Raw genomic sequence first — 17,322 nt, 5'->3', positions numbered from 1 at the left:
GTTATGTACTTTCATTTCAAATTAAAAAAATTATCAAATATATTTCATACATTGTATTTGCACGACCGTAAATGCTAATACAAAAACCTGGACCCGAATAGGCTCTCGTGCCAAATTTTCTTCGGAAATTACCTTCTCTCATGACATCATCATTTTTAACGAAAACTAAATTAAAATTCAAACCAAAAAATACTCTAGTATTTTTATATATCACGCAATAAATTTACTAGATGTAGAATTGTACTTTATATTTCTAGCTAGGAGTAATAATTGTTCAGTATTTGATTAATAAAATGGCTAGATTTGTTTTACTGATTACTGCGTTAGTTCAATAATTTATGTAACACATATCAAAAAATAGCGACGTGAGTTTTATCATCATTACAAAAATAAAATATTTGTGCTTCCAAGTTACAATATAATGTTGGACAAAGGTGCCATTACAATTTTTAAATATAGTAAAGTGTGCATGACTTATAATATAAATCATAAATTTTTTAAGTGATTAAATTTATTGATAAAAAAATCACTATGCCAATATATATAATAAATCTTAGAAATCATAATTTGTTATGTTTCAACCAAATAATTTCATTGTGTGATAAAAAAAAATTATAAAATTAAATCTAACTATATGTGAATTACAAATTCACTTAATTTTCAAATTTTCCTTTATTCATGTGCATCTTTGTGACTTAAAGCTGCGAAATATTTATTCATTAATTTTAATTGTACATATATTTCATTTTAATTTTATAAAAATGATAAAATTAAATATTTAACATTCATAATTTTAAAATATCTAAATGCGTTTTTGTAATTAATATTAATATTTAGGAGTCGAGAGTTCTTTGAGTCAAGCTCTTGCGATTGGTACATTTTTCATCGAATTAAGAACTCGATCTTGACCTGGTCGATTGCTCATTTGGTCCCCAAATTGATTGAACACAATTATCTCAAGGAATAATTACATTTTTTTATCATGTAATAATTTATATTTTTTATTTCGATATTAATAAGAGTGAATTTCATTTCTGATCATGTAACTTCGTGTTTTTTCATTTTCAATATGTTAACGATGAATTTCATTTTTTTTTTATGTAATTTGAATTTTTTTTTTTCCATTTTTGCTTTTTTTATTTATTCTGGAATTCATCGTATTCGTGTCTGACGAAAATTACTTATGTTTTGACGTCCCGTATTTTATACATTTAAAAGAATTTAGATGTAGAAAAATGTCAAAAAATTTTCAAATACAACAGTGCAGGACATGCATCGCGCTAGCAACTTCAACAAGTTGTTATTGAAATTAAAATCTATGTAAAATAACACATCAAAATTCTCATGATCACTCTAACGTGCATAAAAGATTTAAAACATAAGATGCAATCCTTCAATGACTGGTTCTTATACTAGCACACCAAAAACTACTATTTACATAGCAAATCTGAATCGACAATTAAAATATTAGAAAAGCATATGAAACACGAGTTTCAATAAAATAAACTTGGTGCAAAAGATATTTTTTAAAACATTCGTGAAACCAAGCGTAAAACTATCATACTGAAATAAACAACATAAATGTTAAAAGCTTAAAACTCATTAAAACTCATTGTCACGAGACCGTAATTGAATATACTTAAATCTAAACTTTTAAAGGTCGCACATAAAATAATGTAACAACAAAATATCAATAAACATATGCGAATTCTCTTGCTTTAAAATGTCAGAGATACGAACAGTCGTGTCATGCAATATCTTCGCCTCTTGGACTCTTCAGTCTTTCTACCAAAGCTTTTAGTTGATTTACTTCTCATTCCAACTGTACCAATCAAGCATAGTGAATCTAAAGACTCAACAAACATTACTCATATACAAAATAATTACTTGATAAAAATCATCATTCTTTGGACGTGCAAGAGTTAAACATAAACATCATGCATAAATACATATCTCATAAAATTCTTCATTAGGGATGATGAAACACATGCAATTATGGCAATCATCATTATGAGCACATCATTGCATGGTTTCCCGTGATCATGGATTCATAGTAAACATAGTTTCATGAAGAATTATAACATATAGATGCATTACATAGCTTAATCAATCCAGTCATTCCATTCGTTTCGGACATCAGAATTTGAAACTTTTTCCTATGGAACATCTTAAAAATACTTAAAATAGCTTAAAGATCATAAACTTGAATTTTGGACTTCAAATGTAAAAACAAAATTCTTGGACAAAACTTTTCCCGTTCTGCCCCAGTGCAGGTCGGAGCCTGGGTGCAAGAAAACTCGCGCCCCAGCGCCGCCCCTCGTGCCTAGGTGCAAGAAATTTGAGCCTAGGCGCAACGCGATCTGCCTGGGGTTTCTAGACAGGTCAGCGTTGCACGACTTGGACGAAAAAGCAGTCATTCCGACCTCTTTCGACCCCCCATCGACTCCTTTTGAGAAAAAATACTCACCCACACTGTTACGCCTTAAACGCATACAAATCTATTAAACAAGATTAATGTTTTTAGTGCGATAACTTATCTTGTTTTGATAATTATAAAACTAGGTTATTATTTTTAATCGTTTAAAGTGAGACTTTGCAAATTAGATTCTTATAAACATAAGTACATAACTATGGAGAAGAACATTGCGAAAATTACTGAGCATTTTTGAGTCATCCAATTCCGATCTCCATTGGTCATATTAAATTTTAGGATGCTCAAAAGCTATGATTCAAATCTCAGCTCAATCTAACGAATAGATCATGAGAAATAAAATTTTCAAAAGTGCCGCGCAGAACTAGAAGCAAAAATATGATGAAGTAACTTCAGAAAAATACTGGAATCGTTTGAGGCATCCAAATCTAATCTCCACCGTTCACAATAAAATTTAGTATGTTTAAAGCTACTGTCCAAATTTCAAGTTGATCCGAAGGATGGAATGTTAGTTATGAATTTTTGACGTTTGTCGCACAGTCAGCAACGAACCCAAACGGACGCAATGTTCTTGCCAAAAACATGATCCAATTTTTAAGGAAGAAATTCGTCCGACCAAAGACGCATTGCGCCGAACGGACGCAACGAACCTAGGAACGGACGCAACGTTCATCACCAGTGCTAGAAGAATTAAATGTGCGCCGAACGAACGCAACGAAGGGCAGAATGGACGCAACGAACCTGCCCGAATTTTCAGCTATAAATAGATGCATTCCAAGGCCATTTCAAATACAACTCAAGCAATCCTCTTCTCTACTTATCAAGTGTTCATTCAAGAGTTCCATACATATTTCTTTCAATTAGAGAGCTGATTGTAGAAATTGTTTGTGAGTTGTTGAGCTTTCGTTGTACTCTCGAGTGTGAAACCCGAGTGTGTAATTGTTGTTGAGGCTATCCTTGGAGCCCTTAAGGCCAAGTGTTTGAGTTGTATCGGCGCGATGATCGTGTTGAGTTGTACGACTATCCTTGGAGCCATCAAGGCCAAGAGTTCGAAGTGCTAGTGGATCTTTGGTTAATCGATCTTAACCAAGAAGGGGAGACGTAGACGATTTATCGTCGAACTTCCATAAACATCTCTTATCCCTTTTACTGCTTTATTTACTTAACGCATTTACGTACCACACTTATATTTGATTTTTTTAAGTCTTTCGCTTGCGTACTTGCATAATCGCTTTAAATTGCTAAAGTTGCCAATAGAACCTAAATCCCCCCATTAGGTTCTAACAAGTGGTATCAGAGCCACCTTTTTACAAAATATTTTCAAAAAAGACTCTATGGCAAATCTAGCGAGCGATTATACTCAAGGGCAATCAACCAATCGTCCTCCTCTTTTCAACGGCATAAACTACGGATATTGAAAAAATTGAATGTCCCTATATATCCAATCCGTAGATTATGACCTTTGGAAAGTAACTGTGAAAGGTCCCTACATACCTATGAAAGAGTTTGAGGGAGTCAAAATTCCTAAGGGAATGGACGACTTTTCAAAGGAGGATATGAAATTAATATCTCAAAATGCTAAAGTTAAAAATATTTTGCATTGTTCCCTAGATATGAATGAGTACAACCGGATCTCGATGTGCTCCTCCGCAAAAGAGATTTGGGACAAATTGGAGATATGCCATGAGGGAATCAACCAAGTCAAAGAGACAAAGATAGATCTTCTACAACTCAAATACGAGACATTTAAGATGGAATCCAATGAAGATATAGACACAATGTTCCGAAGGCTTTCTCAAATCATCAATGAGCTAGCCCAACTTGGAGAACAATATCCAACCATGCAAGTGTGGAGAAGAGTTTTACGGGCCTTATCCAAGGAGTGGGATGCCAAGAGAACGGCCATCATTGAGTCCAACAAAGGTGACACCGCATCCTATGATCTTGATCAACTTCATGGGACCCTAAAAACCCATGAGCTGGAAGTATCCACAAGGAAAGAATCTAAGAAAGAGGATGAGAAGATCAAGGCAAAGGGGATTGCCTTGTCCACCCAATTCGAAGAAGAAGATGATGATGATATGACACTCTTCGCAAGAAAATTCAAAAGATTTATGCGAGAAAACAACTTCAAGAAGAAGACAGACAAGGAAGTAACATGTTACAACTGTCAACAACAAGGGCATTAGGCAAATGAATGCCCTCTCAAGAAGAAAAATGACAAGGGCAAAAAGAAAGCACTCATAGCCACTTGGAGCGACAGCGACGATGACGAGGAGGTAGCTAACATCTGCCTCATGGAAAGGAGTGATGACATCTTCTCTGACGACGATGATGAGGTACCTTCCTATGATGAATTACTACATGCATATAAACATATGTTTGATATGGCTAAATCACTTAGAAAGAAAAATAGAAACCTCAAAAATGAATTAGAAACTAAGGAGCATGAAAACTTAAGATTAAAGGATGACATAGCTCACTTAAAAAAATCATTTGATAAATTCAGTGTTGGTAGTAATAAATTGAATAATTCACTAAGCATGCAGAAATGCAGCTTTGATAAGGGTGGAATAGGGTATGGTAAGAAATCTATACATTTTACTAGCCTTATTGCTAAAGCTAAAATGAGATCACCCCCTACATGCTCTTACTGCTGTAAAATAGGTAATTCTAGACATAAATGTAGATCTTTAAAATATCAATGTGATAAAAATAGCTATATGAAATGGAGGCCTAAGAGTACTTAACAACTCATCAATCGAAATTATGAGAACATGATCTAGGGAGTTCATCATAGACCGGTTTAAACTGCCCTGACTTGGGACTGGTCTTCCTGATGAACGCTGCTCTGTCGAAGGAAATAGGTTTTTAAAGAGGCCATAGCCCTACCTACTAGTGGGAGCACTCTTGGAAAGTGTCGATGATGTCGCTATGAGAGACTGAACTCTTAGAAATCTATTTTGTGTCTCTCTTTTCTAACACTGTGGACCCAAAAAAACTAAAGGGTACCAAAATCAATTTTCGCAGGAAAATAGGAAAAATGTTCTCCCGAGCATATGGTATCTAGACAGTGGATGTTCTAGACATATTATGGGGAACAAGGAGCTACTCCAATCGGTCAAACCAAAGGAGAAGGGAACTGTCACATTTGGAGACAACAACAAAGGAGTAATTGAAGGAATCAGCTCAATAGGTATATCTAAATCCTGCTTGATTGATGATGTACTCCTAGTGAAAGGACTTAAGCATAATCTACTAAGCATAAGTCAATTGTGCGATAGAGGTTATGAAGTCAAATTCACTTCTCAACACTGCACTATATCACTCACATCTGACAAATCCATATTTCAAAGGATATAGAAGTGAAAATATTTACAAGGTTTATTTAAATAATTTATCTTTGACAAATATTAAAAGCCTTGTATCCTTGAATGTTGATGACAACATTCTTTGGCATAGACGATTAGGTCATGTTGGTTCTAGTACCATTGAAAAACTTTTTAAACTTGATCTAGTAGTTGGTATGCCAAAACTCAATTTAAAATTAGATTCTGTCTGTGATGCGTGTCAACTTGGCAAACATACAAATGAATCTTTTAAAAGCAAAAATTTTGTATCAACTTCTATGCCCCTTGAACTTCTCCACCTAGATCTATGTGGTCCCTCGAGGAAAGCTAGCCTAGGAGAAAAGCTTTATGCATTTGTCATTGTGGATGATTTCTCACGTTTCACATGGACGTTGTTTTTAGCCCACAAAAATGATGCCTTTATTTATTTTAAAACTTTTATCAAACGTGTTGAGAATGAGAAAAATCTTTCAATAAAGCAGATCCGAAGTGACCACAGAACTAAATTTCAAAATGAGAGTTTTAAAAAATTTTGTGAAGAGAAAGACATCGGTCACAATTTTTCTTGTCCTATGACTCCTCAACAAAACGGGGTCGTTGAGAGGAAAACTAGGACACTCGTAGAGATTGCGAGGACCATGATATGTGAGCATTCTCTACCAAAATATTTTTGGGATGAAGCAATGAACACTGCCTGTTACATCATCAATCGTGTATCAATAAGACTTATTCTCAAGAAAACTCCATATGAATTATGGAGAGAGAGAAAGCCTAACATTTCATACTTTCGAGTTTTTGGATTAAAATGCTACATCCATAATAATGGTAAAGACAACCTCGGTAAGTTTGATGCCAAGTCCGACAAAGACATTTTTCTCGGATATTCTACCTCAAGTAAGACTTTTAGAGTATTTAATAAACGTACTTTACTTGTTGAAGAATCTATGCATGTTGTATTTGATGAATCTATATCTTTATTTTCTCGTACTACTAACGATGATGTAGAATTACTCGAAGAAGATATGGCTTCCTCAAGCCTAAATGATATAGATGTTTCTGTTGAGAAAACATCACTTCCGAAGGATTGGACGCTTCACAAAGATCATCCTATGGATCTTATCATTGGAAGTTCTTCGAAGTGAGTAACCACTCGATCTTCTATTAGGCTCCGTTTGGTACCCTATATTATTAATATGTGTATAAATTATCATATCAAATCTCACGTTCTTCTCATCATATTATTTATCCATCTATTAATTATTTATTTTACACCAATCAAATCATCAATTATTTATCTTACATCAATCAAATAAATAAATTTAAATTACTATATTACCCCTTATAAATAATATTATTAATATTTTATTTATTGTTAAAAGGTTAAAATGGTAATTTGTAATTTTTTAATACAAAATTTTATCAATCAAATCAATAAATTATAATCCATAAATCAAATCAAATATTATATTCACTATCATTATTTATTTATTTTTTATTACATTATATTACGTATCTATGTATTATTTATCCCATCATACCTACCAAGCGGTATCTTAATAATATTTGCAATCATCTTGCTTTTGTTTCGCATGTTGAACATAAATGTATTGATGATGCTTTATTAGATGATTCTTGGATAATTGTTATGCAAGATGAATTAAATGAATTCAAGCGCAATGATGTTTGGTGTCTTGTTCATAGGCCGCATGATAGATCTATTATTGGTACTAAATGGGTCTTTAGGAATAAACTTGATGAGCATGATACTATTACTAGAAATAAAGCTAGGCTTGTAGCGAAAGGTTATAGTCAAGAAGAAGGCATTGATTATGATGAGACTTAAGCTCATGTTGTCCGACTTGAATCTATTCACATGCTACTTGTTTTTGCTTGCTCTAGAAATTTTAAATTATTTCAAATGGATGTCAAAAGTGCTTTCTTGAATGGTGAATTAAAAGAGAAAGTTTATATTGAACAACCTGATGACTTTGTTGATTCTTTATTGTCTGATCATGTGTATTGATTAAACAAAGCTTTATATGATTTGAAACAAGCTCCTCGAGCTTGGTATGAAAAAGTGTCTACTTTCCTTCTTTCAAATGGTTTTTCGAGAGAAAAAATTGACATTACTTTATTTACTAAAAATGTCAAAGATGATTTATTGATTGTGCAAATATATGTTGTTGACATAATTTTTGGTTCTACTAATGAAATTCTTTGTCAAGAATTCTCTAAGTTGATGCAGGAACACTTCGAGATGAGTATGATGGGGGAACTTAACTATTTCCTCGGATTACAAATCAAACAGTGCAAGGATGGGTTCTTTGTGAACCAAAGCAAATACATCAAGGATATTCTAAAGACGTTTGGGATGGAGAACACAAAATCGTCATCCACACCGATGAGCACAGCAATCAGACTCGACAAGGATAAAAATGGTAAATCTGTAGATCAATCTTCCTTTCATATTATGATTGGCTCCTTATTGTATGCTACTGCTAGTAGGCCGGACATTATGTTTAGTGTTTGCTTGTGTGCACGATTTCAATCATGTCCAAATGAATCACATTTATTCGAAAAATTCTTTCTTTGATTTAAAACTTACTGTGATGCCGACTTTGGTGGATATAAGGTGGATAGGAAAAGTACTAGTGGAACTTGTTTCATTTTAAGAAACTGTTTAGTTTCTTGGTTTTCAAAGAAACAAAATTGTGTTACGTTGTCAACAACCGAAGCCGAATATATGGCTGTCGGTAGTTGTTGTGTGCAAATTCGTTGGATGAAGCATCAACTGCTCGACTATGGCGTTTCTTTTTCAAAAATCCCTATTTTTGTGATAGCACTAGCGCCATACGTCTAACAAAGAATTTGATTCAACATTCGCGCACCAAACATATTGACATTCGTCGTCATTTTATTCATAACCACATCGAAAAAAATGAAGTTGAACTTCAATATGTTGACACTAAAAATCAAATTGCCGATATCTTTACAAAACCACTAGATTAAAATACTTTTATTTGTTTGCATGCTGAACTTGGAATGATTGAGTTGTAACCGCTTGTAGACATAAATTAAAATTTAATGTCATATTAAGGGGGAGTTTAATATTAAATTCGAGCAATTTAATGTTTGATAATACAAATTAATTGTATCTATTCATAATTATAAGCTCACATTTTATGTGTATTATTTGGTATAAAATTTTCTAAAATATAATTCTAAGAGGAAAAATCCGAAAAATTCTTCATTTCTCCGAACGTTGCTTTCGTTCCGAGCAACATTGCGTACGTTGGGTGACTGAACGTTGTACGTTCGTCTAACGTTGCATCCGTTCCCTACTTTTCCCGCCTCAGTTTAAAATTTATAACCGCGAATTTTTACCGCCGAACCACCAACGTTGCGTCCGTTGACCAAACATTGCTTCCGTTAGTACCTATTCTCGCCTACTTTCAAAAATTTCAGTTCAAACTTCCCGCACATTTTACCCGCCAGGACGAACGTTGCTTTCGTTCGTGTAACGTTGCTTCCGTTTGTCCCGAGGCCTATATATACAAGCCGAACTCATTCTGATTTTCACACCAAAATTTCACCTTCTTTTCTCTTTTGTTCGGAAATATTTCTCCAAAAATGGCTTCTAGACGCCAAGTTGATCCCGCCAATCCAAGGCGACGCACTCGTGCTCGTAATCAACCCTTTGTCCACAACCTTAACATACCCGCTGTCTCCCAACCTATACCTGCCGACTACCACGATAGGCAGATTCTTCCGGGTCGTATTCTTGATCGCCCCTATTTGGAAAAATCCCATCTTCATTTGTTGGATCTTATTGATTTCCAACAATGAGTTGTGTTTTTCCAACCTTCTCACCCAGATTTCATCTATACCTCCCTTATCCAAGAGTTCTATGCCAATTTTAACTTAAGTTGTGTAGCGATGACATTTATGCTGTTACAATTGTTCAAAATCGGTACATTCACTTCTTCAGGTGATCTCGCTGCTTGGTTCTCTCTTCCTAGAGATGGAACCAGTGAGTTCTTCGCATTTAAATGGCCTGAGGATAGTCCCGCGTTTTATCGTGAAGAAGCTCTTTCTGTCATTCTTGGTCGACCACCTCACGCTGGTGATGATCGACCTACTCTCAAAATGTTCTCTCCTCATTTCCAAATTATCCAAAAGCTCATCACTTCCTCAATCATTCCTCGCGCTGAAGACTACTCCAAGTGCAAATATCTGGACCTTTATGTCCTTTTTCACATTGTTGCTCAACGGCCTTTTAACATGCCTAGGTTTATCATTCAGGTCATGCATCACACTGCAAAAAATTCAAAGAAAGTCATTCTTCCTTTTGCTCAGTTTATTAATCGAATTTTGATTCACTTTGACATAGTCTTCGATGATTTGGAGAAGATACCTATCACTGAGACTTATACTCTTGACCATGCCTCCATCACTAAAATGGAGTTGTCATGGAATCCTGTATTTTCTCAATGGGTGCATGATCCAGCTCATCTTTTCACTCGCTATCATCCTGAAACCAACTTTCACATTCCTTTTTCACTTATTCCTCCTTCCATTCAAGAGCAAGGATTTCCTGGTGGTTTCACTTACACGGATATTCCTTCCTCTTCTACGGTTCCTCCATCTTCCACACACATGTTTGATTATGGCGAGCTACCTTTTTTCCCTCCTATGATGCCTCAGCCTCCACCTAATCCGGCTCCACCTTCCAATCAACTCTTTGAGTATCTTTAGCGGCTTGAGATCAATATGGATCGCAACTACTCCACCATTCAGTCTATCCAGACATCGATCACGGACTTGACCATGGAGATGCGAGGGTCTTTTCAAACTGTCCATGAGCGACTCAATTTGATGGAAGAAAACCTTCTTAAAGAAGCTTCGGATGATGACTCTTAGTTTTATATTTTGCTATATTTTGTAAATTTCTCTATCAATAAAATATGTTTTTATATATTGTGTTATTCATTTATCATATTTGTTGTCTTTTTAATTATCACAAAAAGGGAAAGAATTAATTTGGTTAAATATTCAAATGGGATAAATAAAAATTGATTATGTGATAAAAATTTGTTTAAAATATTGTTACATTAAGGGGGAACTTTTTATATGTATTTCAATTGCACATTTATTTCTCCTGTTTAACCAAATTTTGTTATTATAAAAAAAGGAAAGATTGTTACACCTTAAACGCATACAAATCTCTTAAACGAGATTAATTTTTTTAATGCAATAACTTATCTTGTTTTGATAATTACAAAACTCGGTTATTATTTCTAATCGTTTAACGTGAGACTTTGCAGATTGATTATTATAAACATAACTATGGAGAAGAATATTGTGAAAATTACTGAGAATTTTTGAATAATCCAATTCCAATCTCCACCAGTCATATAAAATTTTAGGATTCTCAAAAGCTACGGTTCAAATCTCAGCTCAATCCAACAACTAGATCATGAGAAATGGATTTTTCAAAAGTGTCGCGCAGAACAAGAAGCAAAAATACGACGAAGTAACTTCAGAAAAATATTGGAATCGTTTGAGGCATCCAAATTCGATCTCCACCGTTCACAATAAAATTCAGGATGTTTTAAGCTACTGTCCAAATTTCAAGTCGATCCGAAGGACGGATTGTGAGTTATGAAATTTTGAAGTTTGTCGCGCAGTCCGCAACGAACCCGAACGGATGCAACGTTCTTGCCAAAAACATGATCAAATTTTTAAGGAAGAAATTCGCTCGAACAAAGTCGCATTGAGCCAAACGGACGCAACATTTGTCACAGTACCGGAAGAATTAAATGTGCGCCAAACAGACGCAACGAAGGGCAGAACGGACGCAACGAACCTGCCCGAATTTTCAGCTATAAATAGATGCATTCCAAGGCCATTTCAAATACAACTCAAGCAATCCTCTTCTCTACTTCTCAAGTGTTCATTCAAGAGTTTCATACATATTTCTTTTAATTAGAGAGTTGATTGTAGAAATTGTTTGTGAGTTGTTGAGCTTTCGTTGTACTCTCGAGTGTGAAGCCCGAGTGTGTAATTGTTGTTGAGGCTATCCTTGGAGCCCTTAAGGCCAAGTGTTCGAGTTGTATTGGCGCGGTGTTCGTATTAAGTTGTACGACTATACTTGGAGCCATCAAGGCCAAGAGTTCGAAGTGCTAGTGGATCCTTGGTTAATCGATCTTAACCAAGAAGGGGAGACGTAGACGATTTATCGTCGAACTTCTATAAACATCTCTTATCCCTTTTACTGCTTTATTTACTTAACGCATTTACGTACCACACTTATTTTATTGATTTAAGTCTTCCGCTTGCATACTTGCATAATCGCTTTAAATTGCTAAAGTTGCCAATAGAACCTAAATCCCCCCATTAGGTTCTAACACACACTTTGAAAAAAACGAGTAATCGAGAGAACATCAAAACTTGGTAAAAATCAATTCAAAACATCTCATCATTCAAAGGTTTGATTCAAAACCCCACATACACCGTACACACACGAAAGTTCTGCTAAAACATCTCAAATCATAAACTTCTTTAAACTTCTGCACCAAAAAACGTCAAGAACAAATCATGCTTCACAATTTTCATCATGAATCTTAAAAAATTTCATAAATCATGCATAATACAACATATACACATCAATACACATGATTTTCATAGTAAAAATACCTAGACTCTTGAATGATGGTTTCAAAACATTAAAAACTTGTTTTTTTCTTGGTAGGGAGTAATCGGTACTTCAGGAACTTGATCTAGTATTGCCACGAACGAATCGTCGAACGATCTCTTTTCCAAAACTCCACAGGTGCATCTTTTGAAAATTGAGGGAGAGGAGAATGGGGGTTGGTGGCTAGGAAAGGAGATAATTTTCCCTTTGTACGCCAATTGTGTTTGTATCTAATGGGCCGAAAGCTGACCCATTAATTAATGAAATACCCACTTTTAAAGTTCTCCATCAATTATATTAAAACTTGGCAACCAAACTCAATTTTAAATAATTTGCATCAAAACATATTTAACTTTAAATAACATACATCATTTTTAATCGAAATCTGCATAATGACCATTTATCTCTTTAAAATCCTTAAACCCCCATTCGTAGGCTAGTCTTGATTTCTTCATCATCAGAATTAAACACATATCTGAAACACATTAAAACTAACTTGCAACCATTAAATATCAGTCAAATTACATAACATTAAATTATTTAACACAATAATTAAACACATATTTTAACACCTAAAATCTCAATTTTGAAAACATAAATCTCACGCAAAATAGCATGAAAAACTTTTAAACACAATATTTTAAATCATGAATAAATAAAATAAAATCATTTAATTCAAAAATAATCTTTAAATCATGATTAAATGAAATTAATTCATTTAAAATATATTTAAAGTCTCTTTAATACTCGTACGTGGATTTATGAATTTTCGAATATTACATATGTATTGGATATGGATGCTGACATGCATTTTTGGAATGAAACTTATTTGTCTCACGTCCGAATAAAGACTAAAATTACCGAAAATTAAATGATAACGAACTAAAATAAAATTTGAAAAATAAAAAACCCAAAATCGTAAAGTGACAAATTTAAAAAAATAAAAAATGCAATTTCCCATTTTTCTTTAAAAAATTTATGAAGAAAATTGAAAAATAAATATAAAAAAATGTTTCGCGATAGCCGCGAAATCACCATTCCATTTGGCCACAAAGTCGCCGAAATTCCGAAAAAAAATGATGATAATTACACAATAATTAGCTTGGAAATTTGTCGTTGTTAAATATGGTGGCCATAAAACATGTTAAATTATATATATATATATATATATATATATATATATATATATATATATATATAATTTCTCTAGTCATTGACTTGAGGTGGGACGTTGTAAAATAAAGTCATTGTGTTAATAAATGGATTTGGAGTTAACTCACCCCAAAAGCTATCTTGAGGAGGAGGGTTGTCTTTGACTCTTTGTTTATATAAAAAAAACTTCAAGGAACTCTATTCAACCGATGTTGGACATATTTCAACACGCATTCTCCCAGGAACTTTATCCAACCGATATTGGATATATTTCAACACACATCAAGGAATGAACATCTGGTACATATTTTCCCAGGAACTCTATTTAACCGATATTGGACATATTTCAACACACATCAAGGAATGAACATCTGATGCGTGAAGATATTAACGGATGATCCAACAGTCTAACACATAAGGTGGGTCTGAGCTCTGATACCATGTTATGAAATGGACTTGGACCTAACTTGTCCTTGTCTATGTAAGAAATATATTAACGAGTGACACAACTATGAACAGTCCAACACATAAGATGAGTCTGAACTCTCATACCATGTTAAATAATAGACTTGGACCTAACTGAAATCAAAAGTCAGCTCAAGGAAGAGGGTTGTCCAAGATCATTTATTGAATTCCCAGTATATTTACTCAATCGATGTCGGATACAATTGACACGTCGAATATTAATAATTGATTTCCATTCATATATATATATATATATATATATAGTTTCTTTCAAGTGCCCACCTATCATGCCCACTACCATGCCCACTAATGATGTTTCACTATTCTATTGAACCTACAATTTATCACATCTTTATCACAACCAATTGAATAGTTCCACATCATTGGTGGACATGATAGTGGACATGATAGGTGGGCACTTGGAAGAAATTATATACATATATATATATATATATAATTTTTGCATTGAGTATTATAATAAAATTTAAGGTACGACCGGATTGATGAATTTAATTTGAACGATATTACTTAAAACACGTGTGAAAGTGGAATTGGAATCGAACAAGGTAGGTTGAACTAAACCAAATGTAGACACAACCTTGGTTAATATTTAACTATTAAATAATAAAGTACTTAAATTTTATTAACAAAAAATATAGGTAGAATTTAAATTTTATTTTATTATAATTTATTTTTATTTTTTAATATTCAATATCACCTGCCAAAAGTGATTTTCAAACTAAAAGTGATTTTCTTTTACTTTAAGCATGAAAGTCACTTTTGTACAGTAACAAGGACTATGATATTTTTCATGATAAAAGGGTAATTCTACCGTTATATGGGAGATAAATCATCACAGACTGCTCACCTGATTCCAATGTCTATTTTACCATTTACTATAATTAAATATAAAATCAAGCCCTCCAATTTTGTTCTACTTATTCAATACGCTACTGATTAGGAAAGAGAAGGATAAATTAAATGAAAAGTCAAGAAATTAAATGCAATGTGAGAAACGGTTAGGCGTTACCGCGTTAGGATCCCTTATGTAGGTAGGGGGTACGACACGGCTACACCTTTCCTTTTCCCCTTTGTTTTTTTTAAAAAAAATGTTTTTGGTTTTTTTAATAAAAAATTTCTAATTTTTCCAATTTATATTTTTTAAAAGTATCTTCGCCTCTTTTTTATGTTGTCAATTTCATGTATCAACTTTCTTGTTAATTATAATTTATGCTTTTTTATCCAAAAAAATTATAATTTATGCTTTTGTACTATATAATTATTCACCAATTTCATAAAATAACTATTTTGGTCATTTTAATAGGCAGATGAAAATGCAATTTCATAAATAAATTTATTATATACTAATTTTTTAAATAAATATTATTTACTACTTATAATTAATTAATCAATAATATGTATTAGATACATCTCTATTGAAATTAATGACTTCAAAAGAATATCGAAGAAGATCGAGTGATGCCTATATTAAATAATGATAAAAAATATTTTTTTTAAAAAACATTTCACTTAATATGGATGATTTTTTTCAGCTCAAAATTTTTTACATCAAAGTTTTTTTTTCTTTCTAAATATCATTAAAATCTAGAAAAAAAAAAATAAAAAAATTCGGCAGCAATACAATTAGAAGAAAATTGGACGTCAAATATCGAAAAAATTGAACCTTATATATTCGAGCCTCCTCTATTGTGAATTTTAAAAAAATTGAATTGAAAAAAAAAAGTGAAAATAGAGAAGAAAAAACGGACAAAAATGAAACATTAAAAATGTTATACTCCTACAACAATTTTTTTTTTTAAAAAAATAAGAAATAGGAAAAATTAGAAAATTAAAAAAAACCAAAAATTTTTTTTAAAAAATTAAAAAGGAAAGGTGTACTAACATATTTACTTATTTGAGAAAATATGATCGTACACATTCATTTGAGACACATCTTCTATTTGATTATTCATAAAAATGTATTACTTTTTTTTAATTGTAAATATGATAATTGTTGATCCGTATCACAAAACACATACTCCGATTCATCCAGTACTCTATATGGATAAAAATGTTTGGCAACCTTCTACCCATGGAGTTTTAACTAAAAAATAAGGTTGTGATCTTGTTCGTAAACGAGGTGTTGTTAGACCACTATTTTATGTTTGCTGGAACAAGATGACTACTGTTGAAAATATATTATTATTATTTAATGTTAAATGTTGAATGTTGAAATTGAGTTGTAAAATTTTGAAAATTAGTGTGTGATGATGTAGATGCTGATGTATTAATTTTTGAACTAATCTCCAAATGAGATCTATAAATAAGTCTCTACACTTGTGTAGAAAAACGTAATTTAAGAGAGAAGATTTTATAAAGTGTAGAGTTTGATATTTTGAGTTTTGAAATTTTTACTTTTTACCATAAATTTTTACTTTTTCACAACACGTTATCAGCACGATCGTTCGAAGGTTCTGTATAATTTCCAAAGCTCTCAAACATAAGGGAAAGACAAAAATATTCAACAAGTAAGAATATTTATTTTATTGTTTATATTTTTTTTTATTGTTTAATATATATTAATTATATATGTATAATGTCACACTATTATATAAAAGGAGTCTATGACACCTCATTATAATATTGTGATGTGATATACTATACCTGAGTGATAATTAATGAATACGTACCTAAAGTTTCCTAACTTTTTCAAAAATATACTAACACTTTTTCGTTCCCAATTACGTCTCTCTTTTAATAAAAAGTTTCCCTGATATGTCCTCCTAACTAAAAATTTCCTATACTACCCTTATATTAATATTTTGTATTAAAATTTCACTTTGGCTCACAAAATGGTATCAGAGCCTAGGCAATTTTATTCAGACTATATATTATTCATTAAATCATACTTTTCTTTGTTGAGGAAGAGATTTTTAACAAACTATGGATTCAAACGAGAGTTTGAACCAGAAGGATTTCATTTACATGAAATCTCATAAACAAGTGAGTCTATTTAAAATAGATTCTTTACAACAGAAGTTAAAAAGACTTGGGTCTTTTATACGCTCTGAAGAGATTAAGAAATATGATTTCTAATTCTTAATTTTTAGAAATTACACCAGATTCCTCTAAATTCTCCGGAGATATTAGAGAAATTCAAAAGACGGTGCAATATTACAGCAATCAGCTGTATGAAATACTTCGGCAGATTGAAGAAATCCTTAAGAAAC

The sequence above is a fragment of the Henckelia pumila genome, chromosome 2 (genome assembly GCF_033568475.1).
Source record: "Henckelia pumila isolate YLH828 chromosome 2, ASM3356847v2, whole genome shotgun sequence".
NCBI classification, from domain to species: domain Eukaryota; kingdom Viridiplantae; phylum Streptophyta; class Magnoliopsida; order Lamiales; family Gesneriaceae; genus Henckelia; species Henckelia pumila.
Note: the sequence above shows the minus strand (reverse complement) of the source record.